Below are 18,492 nucleotides of genomic sequence, written 5' to 3'. Positions count from 1 at the left end.
AAGAAACATTCAACAAAACCAGCAATTATAGTACAGTAGTCACCAACTCCTCACTCATCCTTTACTGTATAGAGCCCATCCCAGCACTGTAACAGATGGGAGATGGTGGTGCACTGACTGTACTACTACTGTACTGTATATGCATTCCAGCAGTCTTATATAATACTGTACAGGATGGGAGATGGTGGTGCACTGACTGTACTACTACTGTACAGTATATGCACTCCAGCAGTCTTAGGATATATTCACACGGAGGGGCTGGCAGCGAGATTCTTGCTGCGAGCCCGGCAGGTCCTGGCAGTTCCCATACACTACATACTTGCTGTGGTCTAAACGACCGCAGCGAGTATGTAATTCTGCCGCCCTTAACCCCTTCTGCTCCCGCCCGGCTCCCCCGCTGTAAGCAGCATACATTACCTGTCCTTGCTGCACGGGTCCGGCGTCCTGCTCTCCCGTCCGGCCAATTAGTGTGTTGCCCAGCCGCAGCCATTGATTGGCCCGGGCGGGAGAGCAGGACGCCGGACCCGTGCAGCAAGGACAGGTAAAGTATGCTTACAGTGGGGGAGCCGGGCGGGAGCAGAAGGGGTTAAGGACGGTATAATTACATACTCGCTGCGGTCGTTTAGACCGCAGCAAGTATGTGGTGTATGGGAACTGCCAGGACCTGCCGGGCTCGCAGCGAGAATCTCGCTGCGAGCCCGTCCGTGTGAATATACCCTTATACAGTACTGTACAGGATGGGAGATGGTGATGCACTGCCTGTACTACTACTGCACTGCATATGCACTCCAGCAATCTTATACAGTGCTGTACTGTATGTGAAGCCTCACCAGTGCTAAACTCCCCAGTTATAACCCACCGTCCAAGCTAGCAAAAACGTTCAGATACCGAATACTTCAAGACTGGGTACCCGAAAAGTGTTTGAGAACCAAAGCAAACTTTCCTTGAGAATATAGTTGGAGTTCCAAGCAGTTTGAGAACCTAGGTACCACTGTAGTTGGACTTCCAATAATGTAACACTTACCACTGCTGAAGAGGTAACTGATACATGTTTTTTTTTTTTTTTTGCTGGAGTACCCCTTTAAATGATTGTTTTATAAGATTTTTTCTTTTATTCGCCTTTTTCTCCATTATGGGGTTTGGACTGCTAAAAAAAAGAAGTATTTTTGGGATAATAATGAACTTCCAGCTATGAACCGCCCTTCATAATATCAGCATCACACACAGCCGGTGACACCACCCATTTTCGATCACAGAAAGCAATTATTTTAAGAGTTGAAATGACCTTGCGTCCTGTGATAATAGTATGATTAAATGTGTCATCCTCACTCCGGCTTTATTGTTGCTATGACACGTTCTGAGCCGCCAAGGTTACATTTCCAGGGACATCCAGATAAATGTGCTGTTAAGGAATCATTTGGGTTAAAATGAGAGATTTAAAATATGACAGTCATGTCTAAGGTCATTGCCGCTCACTGCCAATCTGGATATTGCTGGACAAGACGTCTCGGAGATCCGGCCTCTGTTTACGTGTATTTTTTACTTCCCCATTCAGGGCAAATGCATAGAATGTCATTATTTCTAATGGAAAATGAAACTGTGCGGTGGAAATGGTGTTATCTGTGCAGCTTTCCATAGATAGTGATTATATGAGGTAACTGAAGCTATTCTGCTCAGGCCAGATCCATTATGAAAAGCCATTTCCTTGAATAAGTGAGAGAGGGGAATATTTTGAGTGGAGAAGATAGATGATCCGGTAATAAAGCGAGGAGTGCTATGCAGTTATAGTAATAATAATACTAGCAATAATAATATAAAAGAGGAGGGACAGTAACAAGCAGCAAGAGCATCAGTATGCAGCCAGGCTGTACTGTAGGGCTGATGGCTTGAAGATTCTATGTATATAATATTCAAGGGGTTTTCCAAGCGGGGGGGGGGGGTAATTCATGTACTAGGCCACAACCACACAACGTCTTTTGGGGGGTTTGATGGCTGTTGCTTTGGACGTCTGTCATTTCACAGCAGTTATTTCAAAACAGCAGCTGCTATTTGTGGAATAACGGCCATTGTTTTGAAATAACGGCCATCATGGGTGCGAAATGATGTATGTCTAAATGAGGACGTTGGGGGAGATTTATCAAACTGGTGTAAAGTAGAACTGGCTCAGTTGCCCCTAGCAACCAATCAGATTCCACCTTTCATTTTTTAAAGAATCTGTGAGGAATGAAAAGTGAAATCTGATTGGTTGCTAGGGGCAACTAAGACAAAATACTTTACACCAGTTTGATAAATCTCCCTGTTGTGTATTTGTGGTCATAATGTGCCCCTATACCCCTATGAAAGAGAAAAAAGCATAAAGACGGAGGCCAGCGCCTTGTGTGATAACGTCTAAGGACAGTGAGAGTAGAGAACAGAATATGGATTCTCACCTTAAACCCCTTGAGCTTTATACGTATCATCCCAAATGTTGGGGTACCGCAGGTCTCGGTGGGTCAACGATCCATACAGACAATACTAAATAAACATGCTGATCATATGAGAGGCACAAGTATTATAGAAAACTATTTAGCAAAAGGTGCACACAGGATGCATACAATCTTGTACGCACCTTTTGCTAAATAAATGGCTTTTTATAATGCTCTGCATTCAGAAAATTTCTGTGAAGGCAGCGCCTCTGATATGGTCAGCATTTTCGTTTATCTGTTTTGCATTGCCTATACCCCGATGACAGCTGTAGTCAATCACTGGCCTCATGAGATCGATAGTAATGGACTACAGCAAACATGTGGATATATGAGCATATCATTGCTGCAGCACAGTAAGGCTAGGTTCACACACCGTTAAAATGACGGCCATTTTTATTGGCCGTTGTTTTTGTAATGATGGCTGTTGTTATAAAATAACAGCCATTACTTACCGTTAAATGACAGCCGACTAATAAAAACGTCTGTCATTTCAACGGCCCGCGAACATATCCTAAACCAACACCGACAGGGACCACACAAAGTAGGGTTTTGGTTTTTTAATTATTATATTTTATAGCATCTCCTTCAAAAAATTTTTTCCTTGATCTCAGAAATTTCTTTAGGACCTATGTATGGAATCCCTTAAAATGGAAATAAAGTGAATGCAATAAGGAATGATCAGCAGGGTTCTCAGCAGCCTGACCCCAATTGAAGTTTTTAAACTTTTAAACTTTAAGCTATTGTAAAAGATGTTACCTTTCACTGTAACCCTGTCTTTTATGATAGGTAGAGAACTGCTATGTGAGTGACCTCAACAGAACAGAAAGCGTTACGGTCCTATTACACAGCCTATTATTTGCCTAATCAAGCAGGATTGAGCAGATATCTCCTCATGTTATAAAGACAAAGATCAGCTGGGCTGATCGCTATCTTTGAGCAAGTTTAATAATGATCGGCTGCTGACAGCTGATGAAAGAGTAAAAAAAATAATAAAGATTATACTTACCTCTCCATGCTCCCCGATGTCCTGCTGCCTTGTTCCTGTGTTCCCCGCAGCTGCCACTCACACTTCTGAGCCCGTCTCTGAAGTGACAAGCCGTTCAGCCAATGACTGATTGGCTGTCAATTCAGAGACGGGCTCAGAAGTGTTAGTGGCGGCTGTGGTGAGCGGAGAACAGGAAGGAGGACACCGGGGGAGTGTGGACAGGTAAGTATAGAATATCTTTATTATTTTATCACTTTTAAGCAAGGGCTGCACGGACATTGGGGCAAACATCGTCAAAAATGGTAAAGGCATATGTCTAACAAAAAAAACTTGATTTAAACAATAGATAATTTTTTGATGACACATTTGGTCATTTTAAGTTGTTTTTACGATCATAATTGCATTCGTAATATGTACTACAGTGAACGTCGAATATTTACACTGAAAGACTTGCAAACAATTAACATTGATTCTAAGGTCAGCTAAGAAGAGGCCATCAACAACATTCAAATGAATTCACATTCATCGTTTGACCATTGCCGCATTCACACCAGATTAACGCTAGAATTCAAACGATTTTTGTTTTTTGCATGATAATCGGCCTGTGTTAAGGACCCTTTAGTTTTCCTTTCACCTGACACACTCTCACACCATTAGGCCATGTTTACACAGCGTATTGTACCGCCCGTTCCGTGACCCGGCCGGGTTATGGAACGGCCGGTCTCTGCAAGGATCCCTGCAGTACCGGCCGGATGATCTTTATGGCCGTAGAGTTCTGATGCGGGCACACTGTGAAGCAAGCGGCCGCAACCTCTCAGTGTGCACTAACATGGTTTTCCACGGTCGCTATTCACTAAATAGCGGCAGCTGAAAACTGACATAGCAGTTGTCTGCAGTGCCGCTTGGGATCCCGGCCGGAGCGTATACTATGTGTCTACACTCCAGCCGGGATCCCATAGAAGAACATGCAGCGTTTCTTTTTATAGAAAGTATGGCCGTTGATGCCTATTGCAACAACGACCGTACTTTTACGAAAAGATAAGCTGTGGGAACATAGCCTTATGGTGTGTTTACACAGAGAGGCTTTGTTCACACAACATTTTTTCAGCTCCGTTTAAAATGACATCATTTTGAGTCTAAAATATCGGACGTTATTTGGCAGTCTGGCCTTCCCTTAGTGCAATGGCGGCTGTTGGTACATTATTCTAGTTTGGGTTACTAATTCCCCTTTGGGTGTGGCTTAATTGATAAATCCATTGAATTTAATAGTAAAAACAGAGAAAGAACGGTGACAAAAGAAAAATTGTGTGTGAACTACTAATAAAAAACGTTCGCTGTTTGCAAAAGAGGTCCGAAAATAATGATCATGTTCATTATTTTGACGTCCGCGGTAATAACGTCCATTAATCAATACATTGTGTGCATTGGACGTCCGTCTTTCCATTGACTTCAATGCATTGCCATTGCAGTCAGTAAATCGCTGCAATAATGGATGTTTTTTTAAATATCAAAATCATTGACATCAAATTTTGACGTTGTGAGAACATAGCCAGAGATTTATCTGACAGATTTTTGAAGCCAAAGACAGGAATAGATTTAAAAAGAGGAGAAATCTCAATCTTTCCTTTATGACCTGTTCTCTGTTCATAGTCTCTTCCTGGCTTTGGCTTCAAAGATCTTATTTATGTATACATTTTATATAGTACTAAGGCATTGTCATGTGTATAGAAAAATCTGAATTAAAGGATTCGCAAAGTAGGAAATGTCTGAACATAGATGGAGACCGGAGTTAAGATTCTTCTACTAGATAGGAGAATGTTTTATTTGGGTTTAGCACCAGGTTAGTGGGTTGGGTCAGTGCAGGGATGCATGAATAGACAGCTTCATTTCCTGACTATACAGCCTGAGGCCATTGACTGTGATCACAAACTACAATTACAGGTCACATCAGCAGAGCCACTTGCATCAAAGGACACCATTGCCCAGACAACCCTGCCCCCTCAGTAAATAGTCAGATGCTCAGTAGATATGGGTATGTTCATGGTCATCCTGCCAAGTGCTTCAGTTTCGGCCTATAAAGCCCATTATATATTAGACTTTTGTCTACAGATCAAGTTGTTTGTATTGAGATTTTCCTGTGATCCAGTGCTTACAAGGGACTGGCCACTTTTGGCATCCAATTTTAGAGAGAACTAACTAAAGCAAGAGCCATCGCTATACACCAGCACTGAACCTAATTCCCATGCCATCTCGGGCACTGTATTGCCATTTGTATTTGCAAATGGTCCTACTGTTAGGGACAGGAAAGCATTACCCATATTCTTAGATTAGTACCACGGTCCGTCATCTTCACCATACAGAGCCCCTCGTTCTCAGCTTTATCCGAACTAGACTGACCTGATCCATCACCTAAAATAGGAGGCTGATAATTTGCACATGTAAGTAGATTCTGATACTACAATAGTATTACAGCTTATAATATTGTATATATGGGATGATCATCCATTTACAGAGGGAATTTCGCCATCTTCTGTGCTCAACAAAGAAACTGAATGTGAGTAAGTGGTCACATGATCAGAAGAAGTGGATTGCACACAGGCCAGTTTTCTTCACTTCCTGGATGTCAATCAACTACCAGTGTAGCAGAACTGCACTGACGGAGACATACATTATATAGAGACATCTATATAATTTTCAATGTATTTTCCCTATCTGGAGTTTCCCTTTAACTTGTGTTTAAAATAGTGTATGTAGTTTATATATGGATTATAATGGAAAAATATCAGATGTGACCTGTCTTGTACACTTATTGGGGCTGAGCTGGCATATCCTGCATGTCGAGAAGAAGGAGAGGAAGTGCTCCAAGCAGGAACCAACGAAGATGGAACAGCATGGACAAACAGTCCACAGTTCTGGTGTTGGCCAGAACAATAGGACTGGACATCAATCTAACATGTCTGACCCTTCTACCCACCAACATTGTCGAAGGCAGCACCTTTAACCTGGCACCCTGGGCACTTTTAAATTTTAAAGTTATACCCCTTTAGGCAGGGGCTACATGGTGATTCCAGGTCATGTGACCTGGTTATATAATTTGATCACTCTTTCAAGTTGATAGGGTTGCATTTCGAACAATGAATGGCTGCAACTGTAATCCCACCATGGCAGAAGTTTCTTCCTTTGGTTGGACCCACATGCATCAGAACTGATTTGAAATTGCAGTGATATCCATGGTGAATCTGCAAAAAAATCGGACATTTGCATGGAGAAATGTGTCCGCTTATGGAATCGCCCTAATAGGGTGTATTCAGTCTCAGTACCTACAGCAGCACCAGCTGTACATACAGCCCTGTTGACTTATAGACTGTTCTGTGATACACATTCTTAGGCTACTAAAATTTGGTAAAAACTGTTCTCGTGACTGTAACCCTTTGTGAGAGTGAAATCCTTATTCATTAAGTATTTCCTTAGTTTAAATAATTACAAATAAGTACAATAAAAAAAATAAGTACAAACGCTAATACTAGGCTTTAATCTCTAATAAATCACTGATTTCTAGAGGCTTCTTCTTCTTCCTGTGCTTGGAAACAATGGATGGCTTTTATGATTGATTACAATGATGAACGAGAAGGTGATAGGGATCCTTAATATCATCTCATTCATCTTATTGGGCACATATTGTATTTTCATTTATTGGCTATAGAGTTCCTTGCGGATCCTTATCATGTTTGATAAGTAAACAATATTGTAAATATAATGGATTTTCCCCATTTTTCATTTATGTATACAGCAAAATAACTTTATTTTCTATAGAGAGACATCATATATAAGAAAGTGTTGGCCATCTTCACCCCCCCCCCAAATGGTGGCATTGTGTGGTTTAATTATTATGATTTTTGGGTGTCATTTAGTCTTTATAATAATTTGTATTATTTATTTTAATACATGGTCGTCTGTATGAGGTTCTAAATGGCCCCATAGACTGCTACAGCTCCATACAACCCAAAGCCTGTATTCATTATAAACATTATATAGACATGTGCATGTGACCTTAGCCTTAGGCCTCATTCACATGCCCAGTGTCTTTCAAGGTCTGCTCCGTGATCTGTGAAAAACAGTTGTGGATTAGGAGGTGCTGGTGTTGTCCGGGGGTGGAGTGGGGGGCTTACAGGAGTGTGTGTGTGCGGGGGGGATATAGGAACGGGGAGAGACAGGAGAGGTGACAGGAGCGGGGAGAGACACGAGTGGTGACAGGAGCGAGGGAGATGGGAGCAGGTGACAGGAGGGAGGGAGATGGGAGCAGGTGGCAGGAGCGGGGGAGATGGGAGCCCGTGACAGGAGCAGGGGAGATGGGAGCCGGTGACAGGAGCGGGAGAGATGGGAGCCTGTGACAGGAGCGGGGGAGATGGGAGCCCGTGACAGGAGGGGAGGACATAGGAGTTGGTGACAGGAGTGGAGGAGATGGGAGCTGGTGACAGGAGCAGGGGAGATGGAAACCAGTCACCGGAGCTGGGGAGATGGGAGCTGGTGACAGGAGCAGGGGAGATGGAAACCAGTCACCGGAGCTGGGGAGATGGGAGCTGGTGACAGGAGCGGGGGAGATGGGAGCCGGTGACAGGAGCAGGGGAGATGGCAGCCCCCAGTGGGAGGGCATTTCCTCCCTTGTATGACGCGGCTCCGTTAGAATCAAAGGAGCCGCGTCATAGAGGGGAGGGAATTCCCTCCCACTGGGGGCGGGCCGGCCTACCTCCAGTGCTTGAGCACCGGCCGGTAACCGTGGAAATGAATGGCGCCATACAGGGCAACCGGGCCGTGGTTCGAAAAACGGCTTCCCAGTGACGGCACCGTTCTATCCCTGTGTCAGGTTAAAGAGGACGTACCTGGTGGTACATCCTCTTTAAGGAGCCATGGCTCAGTTATTGTGTGGGCATGGTTGCATGAGCAATCACAAGGTCATTTTTGCAGCGTTTAATTTTTATCATTGTCAGTTGAATATGTCCTGTTTCCAATAATTTTTGGGCCTGCCAAAAATCATGTCTATTGGAGCAGTGCTGGCCTATTGAGGAGATAAAGAATAAAACATTTTTTTTTAAGCTTTTTAATGCTGTTGCTGTAGTAATGCTGCATGGCTGGGAATGGAGGGGAATGGATGGAAGCTTCTTTGACCAGTGATCAATATGGAATAACTTATATTGCGTAATTCAGCCAATGAGCCCTCTTGTAATGATTATGCAATGTGTTATATTGATGGCCTTTCTGCTAGTGATGATTTTCCTATTGACTCGCTTCATTAATGTATTAGAAAAAAACAAAAGCATGATCCATATGGATGAGAACGGCTGCGGGCGCCGTGATGATTGCTATGTATATATTATTGATGTGCTTACATGTCATTAATGGAGGACACGCTGCATAAATTTGTATCATCTGATGGATAGGCAAGAAGTGGACACAGCATTTATGTGCAACCATACATACAGTGTGAAGTGGTAATGTGCACATCTTGGTTGCAAAGTTTTATGTTTTTTTCTATTTTAAAAACTCTAAAAACAGTTTAAATCATTCCACATTTTCTCTGTGACTATGACCTTAGGCTCCTTGTGAACAGAGTATGCAAAATAGCATGCAAACCCCCTTCAGGTCTTTCTATTCTTTATGTATGTATTCATGGTGCAGCTATGGGATTCCACCATCACCTGAAGAAGTAATGCTTCTAAAGGAGAATAAAAGAATTACTCTCAGGCTATGTTCCCGTTATTGCGGCCGTTATTTGCCCTTATTTTTGCATGGTGGAAACAAAACCTCGGGATGTAAAGGCCACATTACATGTAGCGATTATCGCTTAAAGTTTCGCTATAATGAGGTGGATCGCCCCCCCGCAACGCAATCGCGGAGGAGCGATCCCTACTTCTGACCTGGCCAGGTTTTGCGCTGTAATGGCGCTGATCCCTGCTCGGCAATCTATTGTTTTCGGCTGCAGCAGCACAAAAGCCATCCAGTGCCTATCTCATTGATCTATGCAGTATAACCATACTGCATAGATCTCAATGAGAGATCAGTGTACTTATATTAGAAGTCCCCCAGGGGGACTTCTAGTATAAGTGTAAAAAAACCCCCAAAAAACTGTTATTAGTAATAAAAAGCCCCCTCCCCTAATAAAAGTTTGAATCACCCTCCTTTTCCCATGTTATAAATAAAAATAAATAAATAAACATCTTTTATATTGCCGCGTGCGTAATCGCCTAAAATATAAATTTATCCCATTCCTGATCTCGCACGGTAAACGCATCAAATCCAGAAAAATTGATAACTCACACAGCCCCATAGAACAAAGGATAAAAGCGTTATAAGTATGGGAATAGAAAGATTTTAAGGAACATATATTTGTTAACAATGGTTTGAATTTTTTAAAAGCCATCAAATAAAATAAAAGTTACGCATGTTACACATGGTTGTAACGACTTGAGGAACATATATAACAAGACAGTTTTACTGCAGGGCGAACTGCATAAAAAAAAAATAAAAAAAAAAGACTTTTTTTTTTTAATTTCACCACACATTTACATTTTTTTCTGGTTTTGCAGTGTACTTTATGAAAAAAATTCAGCCTGCCATTGCAAAGTACAATTAGTGGCGCAAAAAAAAGGGCTCATGTGGGTTTCTAGGTGAAAAATTGCAAGTGCTATGGCCTTTTAAGCCCAAGGAGGAAAAAAACAAAAATGCAAAAATTGAAAAGGGTTAATATTTATATTTTATTTTATTATTATTGGACATGTAATTCTGTATTATTATTATGATTATTACTATTAAAGTTGAAGGAATCTACAGTAGGCTTCAATAAACCCAAACCTAATGAATCTGCCATTGACTCGTTTCGACTTCTCCAGGGAATCTGAATAAATGAATCAATGGTCAATTTGCTGGATTCAGGTTTGGCAAATCTTACTGTTGCTTATCTCTATTAATATTAATGTTCATATGTTAATAGGCAATATAGCGTTAGATTATGAAATGTAATAGTATTGTTGGATATGGGATGACTTTTACGCCTCCATTTCTTTATACATTCCACATTGGGGTCTCCTCTAAAGCGTCCACATTCCAGATACATAGACCACATTTTTTTCCATGATGTCATTTTTAAATGAGGTCTCTCAGCTGTAGATGTAGATCCAGTGACATCACAAACAGCTGCTTGCTTTGTCATGTGACCTCACACCAGCTCTGTGTACCCAGGCCATGTGGCACAGATGGCACCATGCTGTCAGATTGTGGCAGGTGATTGCTGCTCAGTGCTAAGTAATCAGTGGCTGTAATTAGACTGGACTCAGATAATGGAGCAGACAACCAGCTGCCAGTCACACTGTTCTCTGCTGGAGGGGGATGGGGGCCATTTATTATCACTAACATACCATGCCTTTAGTAGCAGCCAGGCCTAATAAGCCATAACATTGGGTAAATCTAATAAGCTGTGCAGCATCTCTTAGTACTGTTACTAGCGCAGTCTGTTACTGTAACACGTGCGGCAATAATTCATTGTTTGTAACACTTAATGTAACATATGCTGCCGATCTCATTCCAAATATTCAAATAAGGCTTCCATATTAACCCATTGTCTGCCAATAGTTACACATAATTTTAATGCAACTTAAAAAAAATTAATACATGTTCATAGGCATATAAAAATGTGATGTGGCTGTCAAACGTTTCCTTTTCAGAGACACGGTATTAGAAAAAAAAAATTCTTTTCTCAGACAGCGATAGCACAACATACTTAAAAAGGTTCAAAGTGATCCCCATCCACAATAAAGGGTGAGCTAATTGATGGGGAGTCTGGTCACTGTGACCCCCAACAATCGTGAGAATGTAGGTCAACTGTCCCCCAAGTGAATGGAGCAGCAATGTGTATGTTCAACTATTGGTCTATTCATTCTTTATGGGACTTCTGAATATTGACAAGTGCTGAATTCAGCTGTGTCCAGAAGTCCCATAGATATTAAATGGAATGGTGACCAAGCTGCCTCTTTGAGGCACAATTGACCTCTATTCAAATGATTGGTGGAGATCCCAATTTTTGTAAACAGAACAGGAAGAGTGTTACTTCTATACCCAGCCATGTTCCTAAGCAGGTCATATTCCAAAGCTTGTGGCAGCCAGCCTTTTGCTTGTATAAAACCCCATGCACCCCCTCTTAGACTCAGCTGTAACCCTTACTCATGTTTAGGCCTCACAATATACTAATTTCCATTATTGCCCACCAAGCTGACATCTTCCTCGGCTTCATCAGACTCCACAGAACCATGCGTTCCCATGGCTAACAGCCCACAGCACTTCAGCCTTCAAGATATTCTCTCTCGTGGATAAGAGGAATTCTAACATCTCATATTCAGATCTAATAATCTCATATTCAGAGAAAAAGAAGGGGATAGCTGTCTGCATTAAAATGCCTTCTTTGTCTTTTATAAAGGTATATGAAGGGACAATGGGTACACTGCCTGCAGTGCTTCAGCCCGGGCTGGTGCTCGGTAATAGACAGTGCACAGGAACCGGGCCACAGTTCAAAAAAAGGACTGCGGAACTGGCTTCCCCGCACCAGTGCCGTTCTATTCATGTGCAACACTTAAAGCAAATGTACCTGGTTCATTGGAGAAGTCCCATGCACAAAGAAGAAATGAACACGCTTGACAACAGTTTCTTATTTTCACTTGCTTGTGACTTCATTTTTATTTTTCAAGAACATATGGATGTCTCACATTAATAAAGTCAATCAAACGTTACATGACCCAGTGGTAAATTGTAGCAGACTCCTTTAGCATACGTCCTTATTCCGCTTGTAGCCATCAGGACGCAGTTCACGAACGGGAGTAGAAGTCCAACTTCCATGAGAAGTACGCGACGTTTCAAGAGCAACATTCACATTCGCATTTCCGATGTGCGCATGTCCGTGACGTCATGTTGCGGTCATGCGCACTAGGAGTGAGCTGCCTGCCCCGATATGACGCGGCCTCCGTTTCCGGCTCGGCGCGCCGCAATCCCGGAAATGAGGGTAAGTTAATTGGGATTTAGACATATATAGGGGGTAGGGAACAGAAGGGGGCAGTTCCCTGGGGAAGATAACGAAACGTACGTAGGGACGGCTCTTTATGGCGTTCTGGCAGCATGGGTGAGTGCAATAGAATTAGATGATAATAGTAGCTGATTTTAGACCCCTTTAAAATTGAATGTAAGCATATGGGACATTAGGAGACTTCTTAGTTCTCTGATACACATATATCCCTGTGCAACATATTAAGGCAGAGGCTAAGATATAAGACATTATCATAACTGCACTTTCCATGGTGATTTATACCTGCTGACACCAGTTTTTAATAATGTTTTTTTAATTTTTTGTGGTCATTTTTAAATTTTACTTCAATGAAATGTAGTATGTATTTGGTACCAATGTATACATAATAAAAATTATATATATTTTTTATAAATTAATCCCAGTGTTCGTTTGTATAAAATATAGTGTGGGTTGTTTTTGATAAGGTGACATCTGGTGGTGCAGGGTGGTACTGCAGCCTAGGTTGTTAGATTACCCCGTTCCCCTTATCTCAAACCTTGTGTGTAAATAGATGTATAGATGAATAGTATTTTGCGTAATAACTTAGCGCTCCTTACTCCACAATGTACATCTAACCTATTACCACAGGCGTAGCTGGAAGCTATTTGACTCCTCAGACTTTCCTGTGACATTTTCACCAATCCCATTGATTATTCTTAATTTCATATATTCTAGATTTCATCCCCAGAGTACCAATAGATCAATAGCAAGAAGTAAATTGACTCCACTAAACAGACTGGTTAATGATCGTGAGGTTTCGCCTTCACATAAGCTTTTAGCTAGATGTTAGAAGAGAACTTAAGGCGGTATTACACAGCACGATATTCAGGGGAAACGAGCGTATCTGTCAGTTCAGCGCATGCTTCCCTCACATTCCCCGCTTACTGCCTGTGCAGCATGGACAAACAGCGAGCGGGGAACAGCGGAAGGAGCCGCTTGTATCATCCTCAAGTCATCCGGATGGACCATTGACGTCAGCGGCGAGCTGTTGCTGCCGCTCCAATTGCATGGAGCAACGCGCAGCATGTTGGCTAATCGTTGCCTTTCAACATGCGCTATTACACTAAGGTCGGGTTCATACTCAGTTAGATAGGCATTAACAGGGGCGTAACTAGAAATGGCTGGGCCCCATAGCAAACTTTTGCATGGGCCCCCCCGACTGACCACTAAACGGTCAAGTGAAGTCATAACTACATAACTGCAGCTCTGGTCAGGAGTGCTTGCAGTTAAAGGGACATTTGCAAAACCCAGGAGACCAGCAGGGCCACCCGGTGCTGCAAATGATGACGGCTAAGGGGGCCCAGTGTATTGCAGGAGCAGGCCATGGGGCCCCCTGATGCGGCGGGCCCCATAGCAGCCGCTATGGCTGCTATAGTGGTAGTTACGCCCCTGGGCATTAAGACAGCTAGATAGGCATTAAGACAACTGACCTTATGTCTTATACCTATCCAGTAAGAATTCACTGTGATTTTCTATAAGGAAAGAAACTGTTTATATCATTGCACGTCATTTTGGAAACTTTCCTTGTGCAATATCAAGAGCCCTTTATCACTAGAAATATTAAATCTATATATGTGAGATTTTCAGGTTGATTGTGTGGTGCTCCACTGGTGTGGTGGACGACTGGTCACTTGCCAGATGGTGAAGTGTGACTCCACTGTAGTAGTGGTTGGTCGGGGAATAGCTCAGCCAGGTGTTATGTTGTTGTGACGCCAGTGCGGTACACAGGTATGAGGGCACACTTGCTTTTATTTTAGGTAGGCTGGCTATACCCTTTCCCCTGTGGTTTCCCCTGCTGGGCTGTTTGGGGGTCCCTTGGGCGCTTATCACGGCAGTCCGGAGTGGAGTTGTAACTCACCCAGACTATCGGTACCACCACCCACAGAAAGGGGAGGTGACCCAAGGAAGATGCAATGGCTGTGTAGGTGCTTAGAGAATAACCACTGAGTCCAGTTAAATAAATAACTTCTTCTTTACTTTTATAAATACTTGATACAGTCATATACAGCGGACCTCTGACTTGACAATATACTTTAAACTTTAGTGACAGGATCTGTGCTGAGAGCTTATAGAGTAGTGCAGCCATGCTTGCTGAGTTGCATGCTGAGAGGTAGAAGAGGTTCAGAGAAGTAGAGAGGAGGATGTCGAGAGAGTCCCAACCCAATGTAGTACTGTGCTCTGCCGGAACTTTAGAAGTAGAATACTTGAGAGTAGATAGAATACTTGTGCCCTTGTCGGGTGACCCATCCTAGAGGGTGACACAAGCCCCAGACCTTGTTACCTGGTTTGAGCAGAGTGGTCAGAGTTCTCTGATTACACCTGCGCTGCGAGATAGAGTACTTAGACTTCTAGCAACTTTGCTGTATCCGGATCAGTTCCTTTTTCTTCAGGATACCGCCCTGTACCTTTAGACTTGTTCAAGGCGTGGGCTGGGATGATTCCTGACTTGTCCTCTCTGAGAGTACTTAGCGCTGCATAGTGTGTGCAAGTGCTGCTTTCAAGAAAAGAGTGTTACTGCTCTGTTCAATGTCTAGGCTAAGACTCGACTTTTCCTCTAGCAGGGGACCTGGCTTGCGTCCTTTCTCTACAGATACCAGAGTAAGACTCACTAAGTGTGTGTCTACACTTCCTCTCCTCATGTGACAACTTCCTACAACATACTGTATGTAATATGTGCTGTGAGTGGGTGAGAAAAGAGTGTAAGAGAAAGAGAAGGATAGAAAAAGGTAGATAAGAGAAAGAGCTCTCATTGATGCTCAAATCACAGAACAATAACCCCTTAGTCGCCTACAGTTGCTTTAAGCATACAATATCCATACAAGCGACATCTAGTGGTAAAATTTAGGTACTACTTCATTACCACTGCTATTTTGAAGTCCAGGCTTTTATGAGAGGTGTAAAAACAAGAAACATCCGTGGTGGGACACCACAATTGGCACACTGGGCTATAAGGTGACTAACCAGGTTAATACTACACTTCCACCTTAAGGTAGCCATACACCTTTAATAATTGGCAGCTGAATGATCGTTTGTCCTGTCCGGCCCCTGTCCTACACAGGAATGTTCAAGAAGGGTGAGAGTTCCTTTGTTCTCTTAGAGAGCTCTGGCTGTGGCTTATCTCTCTTAAAACAAAGGGGTGGGGCGGTGATTTTCCATCACACCTGACCCCTATCTGAACCTACATAATCTGTCTGTAGTCTGTTGGGAGAGCCCCATACACCTTATACAGCTGGCTGAACGCAGTATAAGGTGTACAAGGACCTTTATTGTCATCTTTGGGGAGGGCGGGATGGGGAGAATTCTATCATGATTATCATATGCAGATAAAAACATACCAACATGTGATGCCCAATGGTGTATGGACCCTGCTGTCCTTGTTTCCTAGTCTGCTCTTGACACAAGGAAGTGCCCACTCAACAAATCCCTGACAGCAGCTATCTGCCTCTTCCAGCCATAGCTTAATGGTTTTTCCTTTGTGTTTAGAGAAGACCAGGAAGTAGTGAGCAATGTGAACCATACACCATTTGATCGGCAAAAATGGGAGGATCAAACAAGGTAAGTACATTTTTCTTTTTATCCCAGTCTGATCACTGAATAACCAACCCCTTTAAATATATCAATGAGAATGAAATTCTAATAGAAACCTGGCTAGATCTTTGCTTTTTGTCCTCTAGGAGAATAAATTCATCGCCACCCTTTAACACAGGGATGGGGAACCTTTGGCCCTCCAGCTGTTGCAAAACTACAATTCCCATCATGCCTGGACAGGCAAAGGCTGGAGGGCTAAAGGTTCCCCGCTTCTAACACAACAAGGTGTCAAAAATTCTGAATTATTTTTTGTGCTAAAAAGAAAAAAAAATGCAAACGTGTATTTATCATTTTTATTTACATTCCGAATATTTTTTCTTTCTATTATTTATATACCCTTTAAATAAACTACTTTAATAAAACTTTTATATTACCAGTGAGGGAAAAAAATATGTTTCTTGCTTGAACAGTTGTGAAATATTTCTCCAATATTTTGTCTTTGGCTTTCCGAAGCATTTCCTCCATTACACGATGATTATATCAAAAGATGTGCTTACACAAAGCGCATTAAGGGAATCAATATCACAAAGTGGAGGCCAAATAAGATATGTGGTTTATGCTTTATTTTGTAATCCAATGCCAACAGATTCCCAGAAAACTGGCTGTGCTGATATCATTTATGAATATCTAAAAATACAGAAGCAATTTCGGAAAAGCTTAGCATGGAAGGAGATGACAATGTAAGGCTATTTATGAAATATGGTCTAAGGGGTGAGCAGTGAACAGTCATTTTAATATATCAAGTCTGGAAAAACAGTTTTTTTTTTTTTGTATGTATAATGTATGATATTCACTTAAAAGCAAATGGGCACTTAGTGCATCTGGTAAGCTTTACTCTTTGGAGCCAAGCAAAAGCTGCAGCACCTTTATATTATTCATGCCTGCCTATTAATTTCTCATCCAAGTGTCAAGGAGGTTGAGCCAAGTTGCTCAAGTGCCATGGCTGACACGCCTCTTCATATTCATTCACCTCCCAGACTCTTGTTGATTGACATACAGAGCCTTGCAAGTTCTGGAAGGCCAGGGCGACAGAGGAGGAGTGCCAGGCTGTGGCTCTTGAGCACCACCTACTTGACACTTGACCAAGGCAGTTTAGTGACCACCATGAGCTCCAGGAAAGGTGCTGTTTGCTTTTATACCCTAACAACTATCCAACAGTGTCTGCAGCTCTGAGTAGTAAATAGAGCTGATAGATTTAAAAAAAAAAAAAAAGTTAGAAAAAGCTACTTGTAAAATGAGCACCACCCCAGTCTCCGGGTTGTGTGTGGTATTGCAATTCATCTCCATTCACTTTATTAGAACTGAACTGCAAAACCACACCCAAACTAAAGCCCCTTTTACATGGGGTGACTGGAGAAGCAAATGAGCACTGTCAGCTTGCTCATTCCCCACTCGCTGCTGCCGCTATTACACATGTCCGCTGCGAGCAGGTGAGTGCGAGGGGTATTGCTGACTGACTGAAACATACACACACAGTAATTACAGCTAAGTCTTCTCCCTCTTCCTCTTTGCCAGGCTGGTCTCCACACTGTATAATTAGGTTGAGGACCTTCCAATCATGTGATCAGGTCCTTTATCCCTCTCTCTCTGCAGGACGATGGCAGGTCCTGCTCTTTCTCCTGTGTCTTCTGATGTTCAGCACTCACCCTGCACTACAGTGAGCAGGCTAAACATCAGAACACCGGGCCCCTCTCCCTCTCTGGGCCCCTGGAGGCGCTGGGGCCCTGGTACTTGCCTAGGTAAGCCCTGTTCTGACGCTGGCCCTGGCCTGAATAATCTCTTTAAGTAAGCCCCATTACTGTAAAAGTGTCCTATTAATGCCCAGATAGTAATATGCCGCTATTAGGGTCCTATTACACTGAGTGATTTTTAACGACTAACGATAAACGATCGCAAACAAGATTGTTCACCATATTACACAGAACAATGGTCGTTAGATACGATCGTTATTGCGATCGTTTATTCCTTCTGATCTAAGGAAAACAATGGGCAATGTGCTATTACACTGAACGATTAGTTAAAAAATGTGGAATTACAGCGAACGATTAGTGAACGATTAACAATAATTTTAGGCTCAGATCTAAATCAATAATCAACGACATACGAACGATTTTTCGATCGGTGCCTGCAATTACACAGAACGATTATTGTTTAAATTCGAACGATATAACGATTTTTTGCACGATAATTGTCCCATGTAATAGGGCCCTTACTGTGTGAGAGGCACTTTTGTTTCATTGAGGTCATTAAGTGGGCACTTTTACTCAAAGGAGGCAAGGCTAGTATGTGAATCACACCAAGCGGGGCACTGTTATATAGCAAAAATATATACTGTAGCTCTTTACAAT

This window comes from Dendropsophus ebraccatus, chromosome 7 (genome assembly GCF_027789765.1).
Source record: "Dendropsophus ebraccatus isolate aDenEbr1 chromosome 7, aDenEbr1.pat, whole genome shotgun sequence".
NCBI classification, from domain to species: Eukaryota; Metazoa; Chordata; class Amphibia; order Anura; family Hylidae; genus Dendropsophus; species Dendropsophus ebraccatus.
Note: the sequence above shows the minus strand (reverse complement) of the source record.